Raw genomic sequence first — 13,408 nt, forward strand, 5'->3', positions numbered from 1 at the left:
TATGGAATATCCCAAGATAGATAACTAAGGTTACTTACAAAATTTTGAGAACTGACAACACAATAAAAAGCCAATAAACATGGACACATGTTCACAGTGCTAGAATTGGTACACACTATGATTAGATAATATAATTGGACAATAGTCATAAATTCAAATACAAAGTGCAAGTTAAAAACTTTTATCTATTAAGCTACAAATATATTGTGATAACAATGGCTAGACCTGTTTTTATAGCAGTGATACTAAAATAACCATATATAAGATCATTTCTTAAACAATAGTCCATTAAAATCTCTTTAAATTGAAAATAAAGGGAAAATGAATGGAAATAAAGGAAAAATTTTGACAATTACCAGATAAACATTGATGGAAAGATATTTGTATTCAAACCCTTGAAAATTAAAATTAAAATTTTATAGTCCTCTGGAATTCCAGGAAGGCTAAAAAAAATCCTCTGAGAACTGAGCAAGATTGTGTCAAGATGGCCTGAGAATTTGGGGCATGAAATAGTTGCAAAGAGAATTCAAATAATTTCCATCATGTTGATGTCCTAAGAAAAAGCCACCCAGTTAGGATATTGATGATATACACAGGTCACACTAGTGAATAAAGATAATAATTAAAACAATGCACATTTTATCATGTGAATTACATTTTGATGATTGTAATTAGAATATAGGATAAATAATAGAGTAATCAGTAGAGATAAAGAAATTTGGTGAGCAATAATCCAGTAATTATTTTTATTACAAGAAAAATTTTTAAATCAAGGAAAGTAAATCAAGGATTATTTTTGGTGCCTTAATTCTTTATTCATTCACTCACTGTTCAACTTTTGGCTTATTTCCATTGTTTCTATTAGAAGTAACAAGTGAATGTACTTGTATATAAATCTCTCTTCACAATCCTAATAATTTTATTTTCTTTATTTTTTTAAAAGTTTTATTTATGTTATACAAGCTCCATGTATTTCATATATTCTGATTTAGAAATGCTGTGATACTTCTCACCCTACCCTCCATCTCACCCTTGTTCCAACCCTTCTTCCTTCTCCCTCTCTCATTACCACTGTTAATTTGTACAAAGATCTATGTTCAGTTTAATTAATATCTGCAAAGTTAGCCCTAAATTAAAGTGTTCAATAAATAATATAAGGAAAATTGAAAAGGAAGCATAAAGAATTTTCATCAAATTGATGAAACCACAATGAAAAATTTAAACAAGATGAGTTACATGAAATAAGACTTGGATGCACATAGTATGCTAAAAAAATTTCAAAATGTCTGAACAGAACTGAGTCATTTTTTAGGAACGATAACAAAGTAATAAACACATACACAGGAAGTGGATGAAGATATAAAATTAACGCTTAAAGAACAGTAAAAAGAAAATTTTCATATTTTAAATCAAGAAACCAACATATCTCATGACAAAGTCAAGTTAATGGAATGGAAGTATACAGAATTACACTGTGGAAATAAATAACCTTGGTTATTTTATCTTTTTTTAATACAAGTATCTTTATTATACAAGGTTATTGTATCTTTTCCATGCAATCCACAATTTGGTACATATATTGCATATATAGCCATGTGTATTTGCTTCTGAAAAATTATGAACATGAAAGTTACACAAACACTTCACGAAAGGATATGACATGGTCACCTCCCAACGAAAAGCAAGCCAGGGTAAGCCCAGGTTCCCCATGTTAAAATTGCAATAACATAGTGTGGTAATGACATACACTACTGCTACAGAAGTGTAAATAATCTTGTTACAGGCAAATCAAAATTGTCCCAAAATAGGTGTGATATTATGCATTTATTTCATTGTTGTGGTTAGAAAATAGAACTTTGGCAAACAAATTAAAGAATCCCAAGCAGATGTAATGGACATTATTGAAAAATATTTTCAAAATTTCACTTATAAAAATAAAAAATTTGCAGGAACTTAATCTAGAAATGTATATGGTACTCAGGGAAATGATGTTAAATCAAGTATACCACTGCGTATTATTCAATAATTTCAATTATTATAGTTTTTTTTTTTTTTTGAGGCCAGCTCTGCTTTTATTGCACAGGAGCCGCTCCATGGCTGCCAGGAGCTCCGTCTTCAGGAGCCATGCTCGTGGGGCTCGGCACGGCAGCCCTGAGGCCTCCAGCACAGCTGGGTCCCAGAAGAAGGTCAGAAGGGCGGAGGGCACCTGGGGGGGCAGAACAAGCGTCACCCCGCTGCTGGAGGCAGCACGTGGCCCTGCTGTCTCATCTCCTGACCCCGCGCCCAGCCCGGGCACCCCTCCCCAGGGTGCACTCCTTCAAGGCCAGGTTCTCCTCCTCCAACAGCTTCTGCTTCCTTGAGGCCTGCAGCTCCAAGGGCAGCCAGCTGCTCGCCAAGGCCTCCCGGATGAAGCTGTACAACACCAACAGCTGCTCATGGGGGCATAGAAGGTCCCTTCGTGCAGGGCGGTCAGGGCTGACTGGACAGCCTGCGCCCTTCCCCCTGCCCTCCAGGAGCACCCACGGCCCACACGCCCCCTGCAGCATGCTGCCATCCAGGAGGCACACGCGCAGCAGCCTGAACCTGTACCCCCGCAGCACCCTCTGCTGCTCCTCCTCGCACCTGGCCTTAGCCCGCAGCACACTCAGCTGCTCCACCGCATCCGCCCTGAACCTCTGCTCTGGCTTCACCTCTTCTGCCATGAGGCTGAGGAAATCCGCGGGCAGCTCGAAGTTGGAGGCCTGCAGCGTGGTCCCCACGGGATCAGCAGCCAGCGGCTACTCCTTGTGCCTGTGCAGGCTCTGGGGATGGGCCAGCCCTGCCTGGCTCAGCACACAGAACTATTTGGGCTCTCCTGATCAGGACTGGAACCCGATGGCCTCAAAACACTCGTGCGCCCCCTCCAAGCAGTTGATGCGCTCTGGGAACAGCTTGTTCTGCAGCTTGATCTTCGGTATTTCTCCTCCTCGGGGTGCAGGTGGAGGTTGTCCAGGTACTTGGCAGTGGTGTCCATGCCCAGCTTCACCCGGTCACGGACTTTGTTGAATGTGTGGATCTTCTTGATGGACACAGCCACTGAGAGAATGGCCTCCTTGATGCTGGCCTCCTGCTGGTTCCCTGCTCAGGGCGGCCCGTGAGCGCGCAGGTGAAGTACATGCCCAGCACCGCCAGGTGAGCTGAGCCCTCCTCTTTGGCCTCAGGGACCGCGTTAGTCCCTTGTGCCTCAGGGCTCCCATGGACAGTGGCCTGGGCTCGCAGCTCCTCCCTCACCTGGTTCCCCATGGAGTCCTGTGACTTTGGGCCTCGGCCCAGGGCTGGTTCTGCTCTAGCTGCCGCCATCTGTGCCTCATTGGTGGGTCCCTGGAGGGGCTGCCTCAGAGCCAGCTGGTTGGGTTTCTCTTCTTCATGTTGGCTGGGGGGGGGATTGGAGTGGTTGGGTGACGGTAGTGGGGAGGGAGGGGGCACAGCCCAGTCAGGATGGGCTCGATTATTATATTTATAGGAAAAATATGGGCATAGAGAAGTGCATTTTGGACAAGTTCAAAAATATAACATAGTTTAATTTTTCATTCTCTAAATGTTCATGAAAGTAAATATAAATTTCCTGTCAATGAGTATGATGACACTAGAGCCTAGAAGATTCTGAAGTGCTATGAACATAATAGTTACGCGGAAATCATCCAAAATATACAGGGAGTTATATGACCTCAAAATGAAAAATGCAAACATCATGTTTTCTCTGATGTGTATTGGCTAATATAGAGAGTATTAAATATGTTTATTGTATATGAGTGAAACTGTCATGTTGGGATTTGATTATTTATAGTGCTTGTCTATACTCCCATGAACAGTGGTTTTTCTATTTTTGACTTGTTGAACTTTTATTTAGTGATGCATTATGCCTGTGACTATAAAGTAAGTAAAAATGTGATCCCAAAAATTCAAAAAGAAAGTAAGAAAGAGGGAAGGAGATAAAAATCATTACATCCTGGCCAGCACCGTGGCTCAATAGGCTAATCCTCTGCCTTGCAGCGCTGGCACACCGGGTTCTAGTCCCGGTTGGGGCACCTGATTCTGTCCCGGTTGCCCCTCTTCCAGCCCAGCTCTCTGCTGTGGCCAGGAAGTGCAGTGGAGGATGGCCCAGGTGCTTGGGCCCTGCACCCCATGGGAGACCAAGATAAGCACCTGGCTCCTGGCTTCGGATCAGCGCGGTGCGCTGGCTGCAGCGCGTTGCCCGCAGCGGCCATTGGATGGTGAACCAACGGCAAAGGAAGACCTTTCTCTCTGTCTCTCTCTCACTGTCCACTCTGCCTGTCAAAAAAAAATCATTAAATCCTTAGAATTGTACCTTTGAAGCACATTTAATATGTTCTCTTTATATTAGTTAAAATAAATTATTAAAAACATACGATCCATTCTATTGAGTGTGACAAGGTATTTAATTCTGCCCTGTGACTTGCCTGTTTTTCCTCAAGAATGTATTTTTGTCATATTGTGCTCAACAGTAGATGATATGTGAAATGCAACTGAGAAAGGGATACCAAAGAACTGTGCATTCTCTTTGAACCAGACTGTATTTAGCTGTTTTCCCATGCCACTAACAAGAAGGTGGATTGTCAGCTAGGACAAGAATCAGAGCTCATATGGGGTGCTGTCACCATGGGCAGAAGATTTACCTGCTCTGCCAAAATGCTGGTTCCTCATGCACTTTAGTGTTATGTGTTCTTTTATGAAGTGTGTTTACATAATTTTCTTTTTTATTGGTTTGTCTTATTGTTGAGTTATAAACATAAATAGACAATACTTTCAATTGTCAACGGTACTAAATTTCCAACAATGTGCCTTTTCACTATCACTATTCTCATTATTAAAGATAAATTTTCAGCAATGATAACCCATAAAATCATATGATAAAGGAAGACTAGAGACTGTTCCCAGACAATAAATCAATTTAATTCCAGATGCCATCTTAGCTTGATTTATCTGGTACTCTAAAAGCATAGACCACATGCTATGTCATAAAATAAGTCTCAGCAAATTCAAAAACTTTGAAATAATATGATGCATCATCTTAGATGAGAAATGGAATAAAGGTGGAATTCAACAACTCAGGACTCTCTAGATCATATGGAAACACATTGTGACTGAACAACATGCTTTTGAATTAACAGTGGGTCATACAAGAAATTAATACAGAATATAAAAAGGAATGGGATACAGCAAAAGCAGTGTTAAGGGTGAAGTTTACAGCAATCAGTGCCTACATGAAAAAATTGGAAAGATACCAAATAAATGAGCTGTCAATGCATCTCAAGGACCTAGAAAAACAACAACAAATCAAACACAAAATTAATGAGAAAAGAAATGATTCAAATGCAAGAAGAAATAAACAAAAATGAAATCAGAAAAATGATAAAAAAATTGGTGAAATAAAGAGCTGGCTTTTTGAAAAAATAAACAAAATAGATCTACCACTGGAGCAACTAACCAAAAAAAAAAATGGAGCAGACCCAAATTAATGAAACCAGAGGTAAAAAAGGATATGCAAGAACAGATAACACAGAAATATAGAGTCATCATAAAATATGACAGTTTTGACAAAGCTATAAATTTAAAGAATGAAACAGGTCATTGCACTCCAATCATAGGATAAAAAAAATCACCATGCTAAGGCAGATCATAATTAAACTGCATAAACCCAGAAATAAAGATAAATGTTAAAAGCCCTGTAAAGAAAACAATGGGTGTTTTTATTTTTAACAGAGGATCAATTGAATGTTAACAGCATACATTGTTGGCATGCGTACAAATTACATGACTCTCAGAAACCTCCTTCAAGTATTGAATGAAAATAGTGTTCATGTAGTATTATTCATATGAGCAAAATATCTTTCAAAGCCCAAAACGAAGAGTATGTTCATGTTAAAAATATTTTACTTATTGTGATTGACATACAAATTTGAGAATTTGGTGTAAAATATTCTATTACATTTAAAAAGAATACTAAAATAATCCTAATCTCTTTAATCAAGCCACTTTAGATAATAATCTTAAAAGAATTATTTAAGTCGCTAAAGATATATACACTAAAGCAAATTTCTAAAAGGTTAGCTTACATTTGCTGAATTCTATAAAATGCAAAAATAAAGGAATTTGGTGAAAAATACTTAATTGTGATTACATAAATTGAAAAGTAAAAATCAATGAATATAAAACTCATTCCACCTACTAGAAAAATTCTGAGAAAGTATATCTAGAGCTACATTTTGGGAAAATTCAGTGAATGAATTCTGGAGTTATAAAAATTAAGAAAGTTTAAAAATGTGTGACTTTAAAGTGTGTAAGATTATGCTTATCCTAACAGAGTTCAGAGAGACTGTACATTAATGTTGCCAGCGAAACTTAACAGAATTTTGAGTGATCTGATGACATTACTGTGAAAGAAAATCAAGCAGCAATGTCACAGTACGAGGATTTACTTAAATAAGAATATTAAGTACACACATATCTGGCACCGGGTCTGTGGCACAACAGGTTAAGGCTCCAGCCTGCAGTGCTGGCATCCCATACTGGTGCCAGTTGTAGACCCAGCTGTTCCACGTCCAATCTCTCCCCGTTGATGTGCCTGGGGAAAGCAGTGGAGGACAGACCAAGTCTGTGAGCCCCTGTACTTGCATGGGAGAACCAGAAGAAGCTACTGGCTACTGACTTTGGATCAGCTGAGCTCCAGCCATTGTGGCCATTTGTGGATGGAAGACATTTCTTTTTCTGTCTTTCTCTCTCTACTTCTCTCTGTAACTCTTTCAAACAAATAAAATAAATATTTCAATAAAAAACCTGCATATATCAATAACTGCAATCACAAAACCAGAAAGGATGCTCACAATATTAAATATACCACTGATACTGTAAGTAAAACTAAATAACTTAATCGGAGTTCCAATAAAATCACTTCCAGATATAAGGGAGTTTGGAGAAAAAGAATCCATTTCAAACAGTTTAAAAATGTAAATAGAGCATCTTAAGTCATGAAGAGATAACTGTACTTTACACAGTATATTATAGGAAAGGTACACATCAATGGCAAAATTCAGGAAAAATAAATTGATATGTGGAATAGAATACCATGGCAAACATTCTGAAAATTTGTAGAGAGAATTACAGAACTTTGAGCAGGTTTGTGATACCACTACGAAAATGCAAAGCAAGATTGCCACAGCTATATTATCACCATTGGCTTACTTGGATGTTAGTGAACTATACATGGTATAGCATTAGATGCAAAGGCAATGAAAACAGATGTACATGTCATGGAATAATGTATGCTGTGATTGCTATGAAAAGAAATGAATAATAATGGTATGAAAAGCAGATAGACAACTTTCTGTTATTCTTCACTGCAACTACATCTATATTGAAGAACATGAAAAAATACCACAAACATGATTGAAAAAAGATCATGCCTTGTTCTACAATATATGAGCACAGACTTCCATATCGAGATTATGCTTAGAAAAACCTTAAAAATTAAACTCAAACTTAGTTCCACAAACATCCAAAAAAGTAAAAAATATGTTATCTAGAAAGGGTGAATAATTAAAGTAGAGTAACAATGTCTGAGAACTTGTACATGACAGTTTACAGGAGACTTACAGAAATTTGAGATACGTGATGATTTCACAATCAGAAAGCTAAGCAGTCTGGTAAAAGGTTAAGAGTACTAGGGTTGACTCAGACTAAGATATTACAAATATGAACTGCTGATAGCTATAATTTCAAAGAAAGCTTAAAAAGGCATTCAGCTGTTATTACCATAAAAATGGATAATTTTGTGGAAGAAACAATGACAAAATGAGTGAATACAGGCAAAGTGGATGAAAAGCAGATGATTACAATTACACTAAAAATGGAAAAGAAAAAATTTCAGCAAACATAACAAAGATCATAGCAGCTCTTACCAACTTAGAGTAAGGATGCCTGAGGCAGTGTTGTGGTGCAGTGGATATACCCACCATTTGGGATGACTTCATCTCATATCAGAGTGCCTGACCAAAGTCTCATCTATTCTCCACTGCTGACCCAGGGCTCTGCTTATGTACACTGGAGGAAGTAAACAATGGCCTGTGTTCCAGTCAGGGACCTCCCTGTTACATTTAATGAAACCAAGTTTCTTTTCTTTTCTTTTCTTTCCTTTTCTTTTCTTTTCTTTTCTTTTCTTTTCTTTTCTTTTCTTTTCTTTTCTTTTTTCTTTTTTATTTTTGACAGGCAGAGTGGACAGTGAGAGAGAGAGAGAGACAGAGAGAGAAAGGTCTTCCTTTGCCGTTGGTTCACCCTCCAATGGCCGCCGCTGCAGCCGGCACACCGCGCTGATCCTGGCAGGAGCCAGGAGCCAGGTGCTTTTCCTGGTCTCCCATGGGGTGCAGGGCCCAAGCACCTGGGCCATCCTCCACTGCACTCCCTGGCCATAGCAGAGAGCTGGCCTGGAAGAGGGGCAACCGGGACAGAATCCGGCGCCCCAACCGGGACTAGAACCCGGTGTGCCGGCGCCGCAAGGTGGAGGATTAGCCTATTGAGCCACGGCGCCGGCAAGCAGAGGAATTTTTTAAAATTCTTTTTTAATGAGACAGTCTTTATTGATTGTGTACCTACAACCCTGATCATGTTAGCAATGCTGTTTTGAGCCAGGTCAGAAAGTTAACCTGCCCATTTTTTGCTAATAAACGATTGTTGATGTTTCAAAAAACTGTGAATTTTCCATAATTTCTGAAAGTTTCCTCATATTCATAACATCATGTTGCATGCTTTGAATATACACAAATTTGTCAATCATATCCAACAATCTTGAAAAAATTTAAACAAATATAAAGTACCAGGCTCCCATATCAACATATAAATTCAAAATAACTCAGGAGACATATTTTCAGGATTGGGAAGATTTTTATGGAACAGAATAAATTTAAAAATACTCATAATTTTGAGCAGACAAAATTCCTACTCTGAAAGTGCAAATGCAGAGGGCAGGCTGTGAAAGGACAATGTAAGGGCTAAGATGATACCCAAGTGTCAAATTACAGGGAACATGTGCCCCTCTAAAACCTGAACAAAAACCCCAAGTCAAACAGAACATTTGTTTTTGTGTTACCCACGTTATTGGAAACAGAAAATGGAGAGACCTCTAGAAACAGCTGTGCTGAGAGGCCAGCATCCTGGAAGAGACCCTGCTGCCCACATATTTAGAAAACTGGGGGGAATCAGGTCCCGGCAGGGAAGGATGGAGGAGCCCAGGGCAGCACAAACTACAGCTCCCGTCCCTCACGCACCCCACACACGGAGCCCACATTCCCCTAATGACCACCCCGTACCCACTGCACAGTCGGGGAAATGCAGGGCTGCTGCCACACAGCTGCCTGGGGATGGCTCTGGGGATGAGAAGTCGCTAAGAGCAGGGAAGGGGCAGGGTGTCGGGGGTCCCAGGTGCCAGTTCAGACCCCGACCCCCGGGTCTGAGGGGACCAAGGGAAGCACTAGGCCAGCGGCAATATGACGCCACAGATTCAGAGACGAGCTCTGGGAGGCCCGCGTTCTGCCAGCTTCTCAGAAGCTTCCACGGCTGCTTTATGCCTCTCCCGACACCTGGGTGCACACACTCACCATGTCGTGGTTTTCAGCTCCAGGTGTCCAGCGTCCCCTGGTGATGAAGGTGGAGGCCACGTAGCCCGACTTACTTCGGGAGCATCGGGGGCAGCGGAGCCATCTACTAGCACCTTGCTCCTGCCCAGAACTGTTAGATGACTGTGACGTCAAGACCCCGCGTGATGACGAGGCGTGGACATCGTCGTTCCTGATTGGACAGCATGCATGGCCGTGAGCGCGCACAACGTCACAAAGTTCGCAGCCCATCAACATCCTCCAGGGCAATGGGCCCCTGACTTCAGGTTGTGCTGGGTGGGAGCAGCAGGAGGCGAGGTCTGGGTGCAGGTCGGACTCCACCTCTTCAGGCGGGAGGCCTCTCCCCTCTGCTCCTGCACCCGCCAGGTCCCTCCTGTGGCCCTGTCCTTCCTGATGGGTCCCTGCTGGAGCTCTCAGTACAGTAACTGCTTCAGTGAGTCACAGTTCTGTGCATTGGCCTCTGGGCTTCATTTTCTTCGTATTGTGACTCATTTTCCTGTTGGGTCGTTTGTGTTACTTTTTATTATTGATCAGAAGAATGCTGAAAGACATCCCATGATTGAATCCTTTTTTTCCCTTTTCTCCTGTCAGCATTTGTTTTCTACTCTGCCTACTGACCTTTAATATTTTCTTTTTGTCTTTTGCTGTGCATGGTATTCTAGTGGATTTTAAAAATATTGATCCTTCCAGCAATCTTATTAAATTCATTTATCAGTTGTATTTCTTTTTAGATTTTATGGACTCTCTCTAAATATACCCAACATATTAACATTTTATTGGTTAGAAATCTTTACACCTTATTTTTTCTTTTTGCTCTCCCCTCTCCCCACTACTGCTCCAATAAGAAGTTGGAGATAGTGGAGGTGCTGCTGTAGGCTTACTTCCAGGGGAAAAGCTGTCAATGATCCTGTATGTATTGTGTTGTTGTTGTAGGATCCTTTTAAACAATATTGATCAGAGTATGGAAGGCAGTTTTTTACTATACTGCTAGCAGGGTTTTTTTTTTGTAAATTTTATGCTAATTTTTAAGTGTTTTCCACATTCAATCTAAATGGTCATGGGACTTTCTTCTTCAATTTTTCACTTACTTGGAAAATTTACATGGATTGTTTAAAAATGTTAGCCACCTGTTGCATTCTTTCTTGTATCTCACTTGTTCTTCATTATATTTTCATATGTGATTTAATTTATTATAATAATGCTAAGGATATATGCATCTGTCTATGAATGAGAGGCTTATACTTAATGCATATTTCAAGTTTGGTCAACTTGCATCATCATCAATGTAATGCTGGCCTTCCAAATAAATTTGGAAATATTCTCTACTTATTTCTACCTTGGTACGGCTGGAAATAAAGGTGTGTTTAAATATTTTGTATTTCTTTCTTTTTTCCCAAAGATTTATTTATTTTTTGAAAAGTAGAGTTACAGGGAAGTGCAATCAGAAAGAGGGAGAGAAAGAGAGAGAGGTAGAGTTACAGTGAGAGGGAGAAAGAGAGAGAGAGAGAGAGAAAGAGAGAGAGAGAAAGAGACAGTAAGAGAGAGAGAGAGAGAATCTCCATCTGCTGGTTTATTCCCCAAATGAACACAAAGGGCCAGAGCTGGGCTGATCTGAAGACAGGAGGCAGGAGCTTTCTCCAGGTCCCCCACGGTGGTGCAGGGACCCTAGCACTTGGGCCATCTTCCACTGCTTTCCCAGGCCATCAGCAGAGAACTGGATCAGGAGTAGAGCAGCCAGGACTCAAATCAGCACTCATATGGATGCTGGCACCACAGGCAATAGCTTTACACCTTATGCCACAGCACTGGCCATAGCTTTACACCTTATGCCACAGCACTGGCCCTGGAATATTTTGTATTTCTTTACAAAAGTTTTGCTTCTGTAACTTTTTAATTGGTTGGTAATTTTCATATTGTGATTCAATTTGCTTGTTTTAGGTAAGAGTTTTGCTATTTTATATTATATTTGGCTTTGGGAATTTGATGTCCAAAATATAGTAGATTTTAATCTCTAGTCAAATTTTTCTTCCTAAGCATTTTACAGATTTTTTTTTTGCTTCTTGACAAGGCTAGCTTCTATGTAAAGCATTGTTTCAATTCCCTGAAACTGGATATTAGTGTTACTTTTCCCTGTATTTTCTTAATTACTTTTACTCATAGTTGATTAATTTGGAACTTTAAAAAGTAGATCCTTCTTTATGGTGCTTTTTAAAAAGCATTTCATATTATGGTATATATACACTATAGAATACAACTCAGTGATAAAAAATGAAATTGGACTAGTTAAGACTTGGCCCGGGGGGTTGGGGGCAAGATGGCGGAATAGGAAGGGAGCACACTGATAGTCTGGGGAGAGATAGTTTAATAAAAGTGGAGATACTGCAGGTTCAAGGAAGAGTAGGGGAGGAAACAGCAGAAGAAACTCTTCCGGAACGTGTGATTCACAGCGGACCTGCGTGGAGAGCGTGGGAGCCCACAGTTAGGGACACCAGCGGCAGACTCAACACACCAGCGCTGGAACGCGAGGTGACCCGAACCTCAATAGCCCAAGACACCGGCAGGCAAGCAGAGAGAGGAGACTAGAGGGAACGACCCCCCGGGGGTCACTCTGTGAGTGAGATCCCAGTGGAAAGAACAGGTCTTCAAAGAAGGAGGTACCTTTCTCTGAAGGGAGGAGAGAACCTCCACTTTGACTACGACCTTGTCTAAACAAGATAAGAGTCGGAGAACTCAGAGGGCTTCCATAGCCTTGGAAACTCATGACTGGAGCATAGGGAGACTACTGATGCCATAGACAGGAGTGTCAATTGGTAAAGTCAACAACAGGAGTCACTGTGCACTTACTCCTCATGTAGGATCTCTGTCCTTAATGTGCTGCGCATTGAGATTTAATGCTATAACGAGTACTCAAACAATATATTTCACTTTGTGTTTCTGTGGGGGTGCAAACTGTTGAAATCTTTACTTAATGCATACTAAACTGATCTTCTGTAAAAAAAAAAAAGAAATTATCAATTCCCAACTTGACTCTCACTGGGATTAAACATGACAATAGGTCTGATCTGATTTCATCATCATTTAAAAAAAATCTATTATTTTTCACTTTATGTTTCTGTGTGGGAGCAAACTGTTGAAATCCTTACTTAATGTATACCAAGCTGATCTTCTGATTATTAAGATAATCGAAAATGAATCTTGATGTGAATGGAAGGGGAGAGGGAGTGGGAAAGGGGAGGGTTGTGGGTGGGAGGGACGGTATGTTGGGGAAGCCATTGTAATCCATAAGTCATACTTTGGAAATTTATATTCATTAAATAAAAGGTAAAAAAAACCAAAAAACAAAAAACAAAAAAAAACAAAAGCTCATCTTGGTCGTGCTGCCTGGAGATTTCTAAGCAGGACACGCCAATTGGTTGTGTTTTTTATTTCCTAATGGATCCTCTGTCTAAACTCTTGTTTGTATTGCGTCAGAATACAAAATTTGGGAGGGAAGAAGGCAAAACCAACTCAGACCCAGAAACCATTTAGGAAATTGCCGCTCAAGAAACCAAAAGTCGGCTGAAGCACCCAAACCAATGACAGAAGGCCAGATTTGGAGCAAGCCAACAGCTGTGCCTTGATTGAAAAGGACCATTCCTTCCGTGTCTTGAACTCCATATTCCAGCCTCAAAGTCAAAGCTCACATCAGAAAATTCATTACAAACCTTGATAAATAAGAAACATGTGAAAAAAGCCAAAGA

The 13,408-nt window shown here is 40.3% G+C and overlaps 1 pseudogene; it reads right to left on the bottom strand.

Annotated features, from left to right (window-relative positions):
• Window positions 1–2,264: 2,264 nt before the first annotated feature.
• LOC100346419 (UBX domain-containing protein 6-like) lies at window positions 2,265–9,905 on the bottom strand (annotated as a pseudogene).
• Between the last annotated feature and the right edge of the window lie 3,503 nt (window positions 9,906–13,408).

This window comes from Oryctolagus cuniculus, chromosome 2, assembly GCF_964237555.1.
Source record: "Oryctolagus cuniculus chromosome 2, mOryCun1.1, whole genome shotgun sequence".
NCBI classification, from domain to species: domain Eukaryota; kingdom Metazoa; phylum Chordata; class Mammalia; order Lagomorpha; family Leporidae; genus Oryctolagus; species Oryctolagus cuniculus.